This window comes from Dreissena polymorpha, chromosome 6, assembly GCF_020536995.1.
Source record: "Dreissena polymorpha isolate Duluth1 chromosome 6, UMN_Dpol_1.0, whole genome shotgun sequence".
NCBI lineage: Eukaryota > Metazoa > Mollusca > Bivalvia > Myida > Dreissenidae > Dreissena > Dreissena polymorpha.
Genome location: NC_068360.1, coordinates 106,653,580 through 106,667,033, shown reverse-complemented (window position 1 = coordinate 106,667,033; position 13,454 = coordinate 106,653,580). Strand labels below are relative to the sequence as shown.

Here is a 13,454-nt window from a genome sequence, read left to right as displayed (position 1 = left end):
TGTCAATACATTTTGATTTAGCATCACACTGACTCACTGTTTTGGATACGATTCAAACCTTACATAAATACAATGACTCCGCATATTTTATTCGGAGATAGACTGGGTTACGCTATATTTGCTAACATCTGCGTTTTTTGATAAAGCCTAAATGGTTTAGAGATAGCAACTCTCTACTATCTCGCAATTTTGCCCTGATATGGAATGAAAAATGGACTTTAAAATGTCCTATCGAAAGTCCAGATTGGTCGGTCAGAGCGTAATCGGATTTTAATGTTGTGGACGCCATGGGCTACATGTCAAGCATAACAAACCCAAAGAGCTTTTAAATGAGGCAAAAACCGGGCTTAATTCATGAGCGTAAATGTCGTCCCATATTAGCCAACGCACTCCGCACATACTAATCAGGGACGACACTGAACGCCGAAAACTGGATGTATAGCTAAGAATAACCTATTGTTTTTCAAACGAAAAAAAAACATAATAAAGTGTCATGTTTGATAAGCCTTGCACCGGCTCATTTGGGACGACACTTAACGCACATGCATTAAACACCGTTTTCCCAGAGCGTGGCTCAACTTATCTTAATTTAGGATCAATAATAATCGTCAAGTAATTTTTATTTCTTATAATGCCGCATTCAAAATTGCTAATATTAAAGTTTTAAATTTGAGTCGCGTTCTGAGAAAACTTGGCTTAATCCATGTGCGTAAAGTGTCGTCCCAGATTAGCCTGTGCAGTCTGCACAGGCTAATCAGGGACGTTACTTTCCGCCTAAATTGGATTTTTGCTAAGAAGAGACTCCATTTAAACGAAAAATGTCATAAAAGCGAAAAGTGTCGTCCCTGATTAGCCTGTGCGGATTGAACAGGCTAATCTGGGACGACCCTGTACGCACATGCATTAAGCCCAGTTTTCTTAGAACACGACTCTAATATTGAACAATACTAGAACCCAAAGTGTAAAGAAAATGACCATCAACATCGTATTATGATGTATTTTAAGATATACGATTCATGAACTCTTTCGGATTGCCTGCATTCTGGTTATGTCAGTAGTGGATCCAACACATGGGTCCAAACTCCATGCACCAGACACCAAGCAGCGGTGACCTCTCTAAAATTACCACTTAAATATCAATTAAAATTTATCTCCCTCTGGAAAAAAACGGGGCTATATGTATGAGCGCAGGTATCGTCCTAGAAAAGACCCTACCGTCCGCACAGGCTAATCAGTGACGACACCATCCGCTTGTATGGTATTTTTTCGTTTAAATGAAGTCCCTTCTTATCCGAATCCAGTTCATGCGGAAAGTGTCGTCCCTGTCGAGCCTGTGTGGACTAATACATGCTTATTTGGAAAGACACTTTACGTTCGTGCACGTGTATTGCGCACCAAAGGGTCGAAATATTAACTTCTTCTGCAGCAGAAAGAAATGCTGCAAATTCTTGCCCTGCAGCAGAAAAATCCTGCTCGACCAGTATTTATTTTTAGATTATGGCATCAGCCAATCAGAACTCTTGTTATATTACTACTGTCCTTTTGAAAAATGCATCTCAAATATTTACAATACTTATAATTATTTTCATCTGCTCAATCGCAAACTTTCCTCAGTGCTTTAGACGAAAGTCCTCTAACTTATGACGAAAATTCAATTGCATCTGACAAAGATTGAATATTTTCCCAATATACCTAAAAGTTAAATTTCAACGACCTTCAGCAACATCTATACGCAATGGTCAGAAGGTTGCAATTGCAATAAGCTCAAAGCTTTCATTCCTATCCTTGTGACATATTATTCTGTATGCTGTCACTATGCTATGTATTTTGTTCATGTACATTTCATGAGTGATCTTTGTATTTCTAAAGTTATTGTCAGGCTCTATTTCATTTCCGTAGAGGTAGCTTATGTCGTCCGTTTGTAAGCTCAAATTTGATTGGCTGACGAGTTCAATGGCTTATTCTAAGAATAAATGCTGGTCAAGCAGGATTTTTCTGCTGCAGCAGAAGTTTAAGTTTCGACCCCACGTTTTCCTAGGCGAAGCTAAATTATAAGCCTTTCCGATCAGTATGGACTTACTGTTAGTTCTATAGTTCTAATTAAAACAAAATACACGCAATTTACTACATTAATGGTCATGTTATATGTTTCACAAACAAATATGTAAGTGTTGTTATGTTTGAAACCATCATCGAAACGTGGTTGGAAATGGCGACCGGCATTTGATGGGACGGGACTGAATCCAGAAAAATCCCCGCCCCAACACCCAAGGCAAATGGATTCAAAGGAGCGAAGCAGATACGCCACGAATATGCGTCGCTCTGGGAAAACGGGGCTTAATGCTTAACCGTTATTGTCGCCCAAGATTAGTCTGTGTCGTCCGCACAGGTTAATCAGCGACGACACTTTCAGTCTGACCTGATTTCTCTAAGAAAATACTTTCTTAAACGAGCAAACGATAAAAAACCATAAAAGCGGAATACATCGTCTCGTGTAAGCCTGTGCAGACTGCACAGGCTCATCTGGGATGACACTGTTCGCACATGCATTAAGGCCAGTTTTTTTCCAAACCGAGGCTCAAATTGTTTGAATCTTTAAAAGTTGTTTTCTAATTCAAATACTTGTTTGTTTGGTTCTACATGTATATCTAAATGAAAGTGTTTGATGATTGGTTAAACAATACACAATATGTAACAAATATAAAAATAATGACTCTAAATAACAATCATGTAATAGAACTTTATTAGGCGTTTTATAATGGTGACAGAGATATGACGGGGCTATGCTCGGAAACAGCCATATCGCTCCATTGAGGTTGCTTCTACAATGCAATCAATCTTGCTAACCGACATCCCTTTCAATGTTAAACCACGCTTTCTCAATGACTACCGTAGCAACATCCGCGCAATGACTCTATAGCATCATTACAAACTACGTGATGATGGATCCTATCCAATATTTGTTTAATAATTGTTATGGTTTTAATTAGTAATTTTTTTTACCTAATGTCACTACAAGCTGAAAGCCATGTTTAAATTAGTCCCAATTATATACAAAATTGTATTGATTTGCATTTAATGATAAACAAATACAAAAAGAACCAAGACTGTATAAGATGACGCTAACTTACAGGGGCGGTAACCGCTACCTAAATTCGATACCATATTTCGGGTTAGCCCCTTTCTAATCAGACACCAGCCAATTTATTGGGCCCTTAAACTGCCCTCTAGAAACGCAATTCGTGCCGTATAACTCACAAGGCGCTGTGGCCCCAGTCACAATATTTCCTTAACTACGACACACAATGCTGATGATAAGACAATAAATACATACACTATCCCACGTAGCAGGGACACATATCTTTATACAGTCACATGATCCCGAAGTAGCGGTCTGAACAACTTGGCATAGGGGTACGTCAAGATCCCGACACAGTTCAATGTCCGAAATGTATGCGTATCCGAAAAGTTCAACGAGAACTGTTGGCGACACTGATTTTCTCTACCTTACATATTTTATTTCTAGGTCAAACTTGCTCGACTATCAAATATATCGCAAGATACTAGTACATAATTGTTAAGTTATTACCTGGTGTTAATACGAATGTAAACAGTAATTTAAGGCGACCAAAACTGACAGTTTACTGACAGATAGCAGTTATCATATCAAATGTCTTAAATCCAAACCTATCGTCCAACACTGTATCTTATTCAACTATGTTTTACAATATTTAACTGATATCTGTGTACATGTTGCAACGTATTCAAAGCGCACAAAATAACAGCGTGCGTTTGTCCACTGTTTACCATAAAAAAATATTTCACCACACAGTTATCCAACCCAAACATTTCTTCACAAACTCGTTATATAAACTCATTTAAAGCATATACTTTGAAAACCAAATGGCGTATGAAGCACTATCTATTCAACGGCTGCAATATTCATAATCTCTGTTTGCTGTCACTTAAACCGCGCTATCTTGAGCGTCTCAGGTGAAATTCACTGCTCCGTATTGGTCCACTAGTTGCAAGTTTTTCCATGTCGTGTTCTTTGCGGAGATAATAAGTGTTCAGTGGATCGCGTAAAACAGTTCTAAACGTGTGCCCGCCGCCGGATATGTGATAGGTTTGCTTTAAGCAATTCTACCAGAGTTATTAAACCCACGCGATATAAGTGATCCATTTCGAGTAACGTAGGATTTTACAGTGCTTCGAAAAAGTAATCGGATTTTGCCGAATTCGGATAACACATGCGCGGAGTTTTGAAGATTTCCTAGCTTAGAAATTGTAAAAAGTGTCATAAGTAGTGTGATTTACGTGTGCCAGAGTTGGAAACGTCATATGACGTAAGGTTTTACGTTTCCAAAGCGTAGAAACTAATTTAAAGGATTGTTTCCGACATTTCATAAAATAGATATTTAAGCTAGACAGTGTGATAAAAAACAACAAGAAACTTACTAGGAAACGTGTTATCCTCTATACATTTTGAAACATATTTTTAAATTAAGACAATTTTAATATCCATGAAACATAGAACAGGAGGAAAACGTTCACTCAGATATGTTTTGATGACATTCTTAGATTATTTACTCGCTACCTAGAAGTAAATCTACGATCTATTACCTTACGAGGACAAGCGATTGTAACTCCTCCCACCTATTTCCAAATATAAACTTTTCCGTATTATAGTAATAACGCTGATAATTCACTGGATAAACAGCCACGCGTTTAAACACTTTTTTTCAACTGCGTCATGGAATCGTTTTTTTAGCGTTTTATTTATTATGCTTAAAAGAACACAACAACAACGAGTGATAATCTTCAGAGGAAAAGACGCCGTGCGGTAACGGGGAAATAGTGACTTAAGATTGAATTTTACTACAATTACTATCAGGGAACAGTGGCGAGCTAATCGTGTGCGATCTTGACTTGTGAGTGAAATACGGTTGGCGAGTACATAGATAGAGTGACACAGTTTAATAGAATATAAACAGTTTCGAAAAGCTTGCTGAAGATAATGACGTGTGATTAGGCATAAAACCGCGACAACTCAAGATAGCAGAATTTCAGCTGATACGTGAAATTATATATTCTAAACTGGCCGTGTTAAACGCTTCTTTACTTTAAAAAGGACTAAGGCTAGGCCTTAAATCTGGTGTTTAAACCCTTACTGGTCGTTCAGCCGCTATTGCAATACTAACCAACGGTTTGCGCACGTGTATAAGGTTACATTATATTGGATGCAATTATCCATTAATTGCGCTTAAACAGTTTATTATTATCCGATTGTGTTGTAACAATAAGTGATATATCTCTCGCCACGAGATGGCTTAATCCATCGGATATATCTACGTACGAGGTAAGATGTTCATTGTCATGTCTATCTCGCTAAAAACAACATGGTAAACTATACGTCTGCAGACAGCCGTGATTCGAAAGGCACTGTAGCGTTAAAATGACTTCCCAAACAGTTTCGCATTCATCATTGTGACTACTTCAAATTGAAGCCTCTGTTAATTATTGTATTAATGCACATAAATCATAATGTTTCGTTTCTATCACCATCTGTCAGGAGTATTTAACTGTTTCGTCTACATCTTAAGACAAACAAAGGTTGCGAAAATAATAAGACTTTATATTACTTCAAAATAAATCGGTTAGAGGTAAGTACCTTTTTACACCAACATTGTGGAAATAATAACATTTTTATGTGAATATTTAGTGGTAATTTTCTTACAATCGAAGAAAACATGTGTACATTTGTATTTAAGAGGAACTCATCTGACTATACTTTAATGTCTGCCCCGTATACCCCGTCCGACATGAGCCGTTTATTGCTATTTTATAACTCTATGACAAACTGTGCGTCTGACATCAATTCCATTAGTAATAGGCGTCGTTCGCAAAATCCCGGTAATATTTTCTCTCCAAATATTAAAACACGCCCGTATAAGCAATTCATCCATGAACTTTAAAATAGGAGTTATATCTTCACAATTACATCTTTTAAAAGTTTTAACAAGAACGCAAACAACACTTTATATCAGCTGTATATTTGGTTAATGTTAAATGAGCCGTATTATGCGTAAATGGGACTTGTGACATAGGCGGCCATGGCAGTCAGGTCAGGAGCTACCCTGTGACATAGGCGGCCATGGCAGTCAGGTAAGGAGCTACCTTGTGACATAGGCGGCCATGGCAGTCAGGTCAGGAACTACCTTGTGACATAGGCGGCCATGGCAGTCAGGCCAGGAACTACCTTGTGACATAGGCGGCCATGGCAGTCAGGCCAGGAACTACCTTGTGACATAGGCGGCCATGGCAGTCAGGTAAGGAGCTATCTTGTGACATAGGCGGCCATGGCAGTCAGGTCAGGAGCTATCTTGTGACATAGGCGGCCATGGCAGTCAGGTCAAGAGCTACCTTGTGACATAGGCGGCCATGGCAGTCCGGTCAAGAGCTACCTTGTGACATAGGCGGCCATGGCAGTCAGGTCAAGAGCTACCCTGTAACATAGGTGGCCATGGCAGTCAGGTCAAGAGCTACCTTGTGACATAGGCGGCCATGGCAGTCAGGTAAGGAGCTATCTTGTGACATAGGCGGCCATAGCAGTCAGGTCAGGAGCTACCTTGTGACATAGGCGGCCATGGCAGTCAGGTCAGGAGCTACCTTGTGACATAGGCGGCCATGACAGTCAGGTCAGGAGCTACCTTGTGACATAGGCGGCCATGACAGTCAGGTCAGGAGCTACCTTGTGACATAGGCGGCCATGGCAGTCAGGTCAAGAGCTACCTTGTGACATAGGCGGCCACGACAGTCAGGTCAGGAGCTACCTTGTGACATAGGCGGCCATGGCAGTCAGGTCAGGAGCTACCTTGTGACATAGGCGGCCATGGCAGTCAGGTCAGGAGCTACCTTGTGACATAGGCGGCCATGGCAGTCAGGTCAGGAGCTACCTTGTGACATAGGCGGCAATGGCAGTCAGGTCAGGAGCTTCATTGTGACATAGGTGGCCATGGCAGTCAGGTCAGGAGCTACCTTGTGACATAGGCGGCCATGGCAGTCAGGTCAGGAGTTACCTTGTGACATAGGCGGCCATGGCAGTCAGGTCAGGAGCTACCTTGTGACATAGGCGGCCATGACAGTCAGGTCAGGAGCAACCTTGTGATATAGGCGGCCATGGCAGTCAGGTCAGGAGCTACCTTGTGACTTAGGCGGCCATGGCAGTCAGGTCAGGAGCTACCTTGTGACATAGGCGGCCATGGCAGTCAGGTCAGGAGCTACCTTGTGACATAGGCGACCATGGCAGTCAGGTCAGGAGCTACCTTGTGACATAGGCGGCCATGGCAGTCAGGTCAGGAGCTACCTTGTGACATAGGCGGCCATAGCAGTCAGGTCAGGAGCTACCTTGTGACATAGGCGGCCATAGCAGTCAGGTCAGGAGCAACCTTGTGACATAGGCGGTCATGGCAGTCAGGTCAGGAGCTATCTTGTGACATAGGCGGCCATGGCAGTCAGGTCAGGAGCTACCTTGTGACATAGGCGGCCATGGCAGTCAGGTCAGGAGCTACCCTGTCCGTTAACGAAAACACGACCTTATACTACACATGGTAGTTGAACAGACTGTGCGATTGCGTAGTTTGCATATGGCATACGACCCATTTTGGCATGACGCTGCTGAAATCAGTGATCTTGAATATAACTGCCATGTGTTCATACAAATACATGCGTTTCTAAGCGCGTCCTTGATTCGCTGCTTAACGCTACAGGTCTTATAAAGATACATGTGGTTTACATTTCACTGAAAACTATATCGTTTGTAACAAATTGAACATAATGCATATGAGCGAAAGATGTGCACATGTATTGTGTTTTTTAGAAGTTTAATTTTTGAACGAGCTTTTTGGAGAGTGAAGCTTTAAAACGAGCTGTGCATGGTTAACTGTCCTAACATGTTTGCTCTTCAGACGACTACATCCACGCGAATTTATGTGAACTATTGACAGACGAGTTTAATATGAAATTTATCATTTCTTGTTATATAAAAAAATCAGAAAAATACTTATTTGCAATCTGAATGGCTATACATCTGAATGGCGTAACAGCACGCGACTTCCCTTAAATTACGACAGGAGAAAACAAACACGAACACACACAACTACTCCATTACCTCGCCCAATAGATATTTAATCCTCGAGCTCTTCATGCAGCTGAAGATTAGACCGACAGAGCCCCTCAATGATTTCACACTGATCCAGGCAACCTCCGAGATGTGTTGTTCAAATATTCATAAAACTCCACGTTTCCGCTCCTTTAAATCTATCCTCGCGAAGTCATGTAAAATTGCGACGGAAGTCGTAAGTTTTAAAATAACGTCTCAATCGTACTCAGTTAATTTTATCAATTTGCCATTCAGACTAAACTTGATTAACAATCTGGAAACACAGTGTCGAGTCTTTTAATTCAACTCTGTTTGACTAGCAATCTCCGTCGCTTCATTTAACTTACAATTGTATTTACTTAACGTTCGCATCCAAAATTCAGCAAGGTTTTTATTTTAAACCCATTGATTTTTGTCTTAACAGATCGAGTACAAAGCCTGTTAAAGTCGCGTAAGAAAACACAAGGCTGTATTCGGCTTAATATCAAAATATATCATCGATATCTTAAACGTACAGGTTTAACACTAATGTTAAATGTAAACCAAATCTGGCTAAGTTTTAATACAAATAACGCTGTCCGTAATCAGACATTAACGTTCATGTTTAAGCCCCATACAGGGCATGTACAAAGCGCTTGAAAACTTTAATCGTGAAATGAATTTAAATTAGGCAAACCGAAACCTGTGCGTGTTGTAGGCTGTAGGATTGCATGTGCGTTTTATGATCGAAACGCACGCAAAAATATGTTTATTTGAAGATCAATTATAGTTTTGTGTAAATAATATCATATCCGCAAGTGGTGTCCGTTTCACGATAGCTTAAACAGAGTTTCGTGCGGTGGAATAGGAATGTGAAATTTTTCATTCACGTTGGATTACAAGTCAAATAAAACGCGAATTTGTTCTTTCTGTAGTGTTTTCACCGCTCCCTGACGTTTAAACATCATTCAGAAATATTGAAAGAAAAAATTAATCTATGCAAATTTGTTTTCAAACGAAAGATTAAGGATTAATTTTATGTCGGTTATCAAATACGAATTTCCGCCCAATGTGCTATAACTCAACACATCGTACAACTTAATGTGTAAGCAGTTTTTTTCTTGGATTTTAGAAGAATAAATGCTATTCTCTTAGGTAATCACATGTCAACAGTAGATGTGCGCTGAGAATTTATTTTGGTAAGTGTTTTCTTGCTAGATAAATTAGTATTTCAAACCATGTATCTATTTTTGACGTGAAATTATATAGATTAACACATGTTGTACATAATTTCACTTAATAATTAACATAGCGATTAATCAACGTGTTTTAATGAACATGACATTGCATTAATATCATGGAAACATTATGTATAGAACAGTAATGATACTAATGCTAAAACGTGACTACCACAAACACCACAACCACTACTACAACTGCTACAACAACAACGACAACATCAGCTACTACTTCAACTACTACTTCTACTGCTAATACTACTACTACTACTACTACTACTACTACTACTACTACTACCACTACTACTACTACTACAACTACTACTACTACTACTACTACTACTACTACTACTACTACTACTACTACTACAACTACTACTACTACTACTACTACTACTTCTACATCAACTTCTAGTACCACTACAACTACTACTACAACATCATCATCATCATCAACAACAACAACAACAACAGCAACTACTACTACTACTACTACTACTTCTACTGCTTCTACAACAACTACTACTACTACTACAACTACTACTACTACTACTACTACTACTACTACTACTACTACTACTACTACTACTACTACTACTACTACTACTACTACTAATACTACTACAACTACTACTACTGCTTCTACTACTACTACTACTACTACTACTACTACTACTACTACTACTACTACTACTTCTACTACTACTACTACTACTACTACTACTACTACTACTACTACTACTACTACTACTACTTCTACTGCTTCTACAACTACTACTACTACTACTACTACTACTACTACTACTACTACTACTACTACTACTACTACTACTACTACTACTACTACTACTACTACTACTTCTACTACTACTGCTACTATTTACACAAGTGTTATATCTTTTATCTAAGATACTGTAGAGAAATAGTTTCATGTCCGCCCTTTAAATGAGATAATGCTGTTAAACTATTGTGTGTTAACCATCAATGGTTTTAGGTGCGTGCGTGTGAAATACATCGCGAGTCATTCTTTAAAATTAATGGCCTTTAGAACACGGGCGGTTGTGACCATTTTATTAATTTGTCATCCATGTAGAGATTCATTTACAATCAATGATAACGACGATGTCAGCGGTTACAGTATAATAAAAATACAAATTTAACATGAATAAATTAGACTTTGAATCGACTGTGCCTATTATCATTGATATAAAAATGAGCCACGCTCTACGAACATGAGGTTTCATGCATTTGCGTAAAAATGTCCTCCCATATTAGCCTGTGCAGTCGGAACAGGCTAATCAGGGACGACAATTTTCGCGTTCACTGAATTTTCGTGAGCAAGAGTCTTCCTTGAAATAAAAAATGCAAGAAAAGCGAAAAGTGTCGTCCCTGATAAGCCTGTGCGGACTGCACAGGATAATCTGGAAGGACACTTTACGCACATGCACTTAACCTTCTTTTCGCAGAGCGCGGCTAAAGTGTATTCGCACGATATAGACATTGTCTTAAGAATCTGGTTTGAGAATCCAATGATTACGGTGATTCCAGTAAGTTTAGACCACCCCTGTTACGTTAAAGTGTTCTTTAATGGAAAATATCAGTCACTTCAATATATCCGTCAATGCGATATTTTCGTCAATTCTGTATACCACACAATAACGCGTATTACTTAATGTTTTGCAATATCTGTCAAGACGGAACATGAGTCAAAGCTATCCGTGTTCTGCAGCCAATGCAATATTTAATTCAATATATTAGACACGTGTACCAGAAGAGAAATAACATTTGATTAAAAAAGCGATGCAGAAACGCGTGGCTACTTTTCTTTGAAGACCTTGTACCGGTCTCGCATTTTAACATGCATGCAATTTCTCTAAAACAGTGGCTTAAAAATAAACTACAAAAGTATGAACATGCGTTTTAACAAGCTGTCATTTTTTCGTTTGTATTGTATGCCACATTAAAGTAGCTGAACTGTTCAAGGTTTAGCCTTCGGGACAGAAATAATAAAAGATCTAGATAGAAAACAATATATGTGTTGTGTAAAAAGCATGCGATTCGTTTAAGGATTGAGTATTGCATATTCAAACGTTAAAGGGCATTGTTCAGAGTTTGGTAAATTGACGATTTTCAAAATAATTGCCATAAATAAAAAAAACACAATGTTTACATTATGTTAAAACAAGCGAAACAACACTCATGACTACGAAAAAAATCTGTAAAATATTGGACCATTAACCCATTTATGCCTAGCGTCTATAAAAAAAAGCCTTGGCAAACAGCGTCGTCCCAGATGAGACGCCGCATGATGCGGTGTCTCATCTGGGTCTGCGCTCTTTGCTTAAAGGAATTTCTGTAAGAAATATTCTAAATATAGAAATAAATATACCAGACATCCCTAATTTTGGAAATAAATTGATCCAATTTAGAAAGATGGGAGAGTCATCTAGGCATACATGGGTTTATGGATTAATCTTCATTCGAAGTTGTTAAAAAAAATAAAGCGTTTGAAATGCTTTTCCTCGATAATAAGAAATATACGTTCAGTACAAATATTGTATCATTTATAATGTTTCGCTTTTAAATACTAAATACGCCTGCGAGGCTCAGAGTTAGCGCGGTATCTTTCGCTTTAAGAGGTCACAGGTTCGAAACCTGGTCAGTGGGCAATGCAATATTTTTTCTCAACTTGTGTTCTTGCTTTTATAATTAGTCTTTCATAATTAGTTAAGACAATTGAAAACTTTATAGATTTGTTAGTAGACATATGTAATGACATTTTTCAAAAATGCGAAAATATGTGTATAAGCCCATTTGGTGGAAAAGTGCATCCATATTTACCGACCGCCATGTAAGTTGTAACGTTATTTATTAACTTGAACATAACTGCTATCATGACATTAACAACTTACAGTAATCAGCGAATCAATGAAGTGTTTCTGTAAATGTTTTTGTAAACCTTATTAGGTTGTATAGCAGCACACATAAAGGTTTTAAAATCAAACATGGTTAACATCATATGTAATGACTGTTATGCGTTATTAATTACGTAATGTCATGATTAACCGACAATTACTTTAATCGCGTTTAATTGAACGCAGTGACTAAGTGTTTTTGAATATTATGACATAAACTGTCTGTACATTGTGCTCGTCGATATTTTTTTTCATTCATTAAACTTGTTTGCCCGACGCTCCTGTATGAATTGGCTGTTTTCAAATGCCAAGAAACCGTGCTGCGAATCTTTCATATATGCTTGTGTTCTTCCAGCGGTAACGTCTTAAATGTCTTTTGAAATGCCGCAGACAACGCGACTAGGAATATTGTCTCCAAGGCGTTCGCATTTTAGCGCCGCCTCGTGGCGGGAATTTAACATGATTATTAATTACCAAAAGTGGCAGATATGACGATGCATCTCGCTGAAACAGTGAAAATATATTTCACCATTAACACCGTAACGTTGTTCTTAACAAGTTGTAAGTTTGTATCTATATTCGAATCTACGTGAAGCTTATATACCGAAGGTAAAGTGCTTGTTTCAATCTTTGAACGCATTTTTTTGTTTGTTATCCCCTTATAGTTTGTCGTAACCTTTTTGCATGTTTACGTGGCATTTAACTCGAAAACGAACCATTACAAACCACTATTCATGCCACATATGGCTTACGAAAACGAAATGTTACGCTTAACGGACAAGATAATGATACACCCGTGGCGCAAGTGATACAAAATAGTGAAAGTTTTTATCTTGTGGTATACCGCAATATTTAGATAGGGTAGCCAACAAAAATAAACATTTTGAATACAACAATATCGTTCCGCTAAATGTTCGTGCCGTCTACGTCAAAGTATGCAAAACGCATGTGTTACTTTGGTCGGCGGCGTCAGTGACGGCCTCCTGATTGCCAAGAGTAAAACTGTAGACGATAAAAGCCATCAATATGAAAATCATATGTAAATGAATATGCACAGCGCTCTGTGAAAAAGGCGTTTATTGCATGTTCGTAAAGTGTCGTCTCAGATTAGTCTTGTGGTTTTGAAATCAGGGCTAATCAGGGACGACACTTTCGCCTAAA

The 13,454-nt window shown here is 38.7% G+C and overlaps 2 protein-coding genes across 19 annotated transcripts in view; one reads left to right on the top strand and one right to left on the bottom strand.

The window, feature by feature from the left end:
* The window catches only part of LOC127835069 (uncharacterized), a 191,392-nt gene extending 183,110 nt beyond the window's left edge, over positions 1-8,282 (bottom strand). For 3 of the 5 annotated variants that reach the window (XM_052361314.1, XM_052361310.1, XM_052361311.1), the window contains exon 1: positions 3,335-3,882. The gene's annotated coding sequence lies outside the window, so the exon portion shown is untranslated. Of the gene's footprint in view, positions 1-3,334; positions 3,883-8,170 lie in introns of those variants that run through there. The other 2 variants (XM_052361313.1, XM_052361312.1) reach the window with 2 other exon arrangements.
* LOC127835070 (uncharacterized) overlaps positions 4,915-13,454 on the top strand; it is a 322,519-nt gene continuing 313,979 nt past the window's right edge. For 13 of the 14 annotated variants that reach the window (XM_052361326.1, XM_052361315.1, XM_052361325.1 and 10 more), the window contains exon 1: positions 4,915-5,359. The gene's annotated coding sequence lies outside the window, so the exon portion shown is untranslated. Of the gene's footprint in view, positions 5,360-9,037; positions 9,340-13,454 lie in introns of those variants that run through there. The other variant, XM_052361321.1, reaches the window with a different exon arrangement.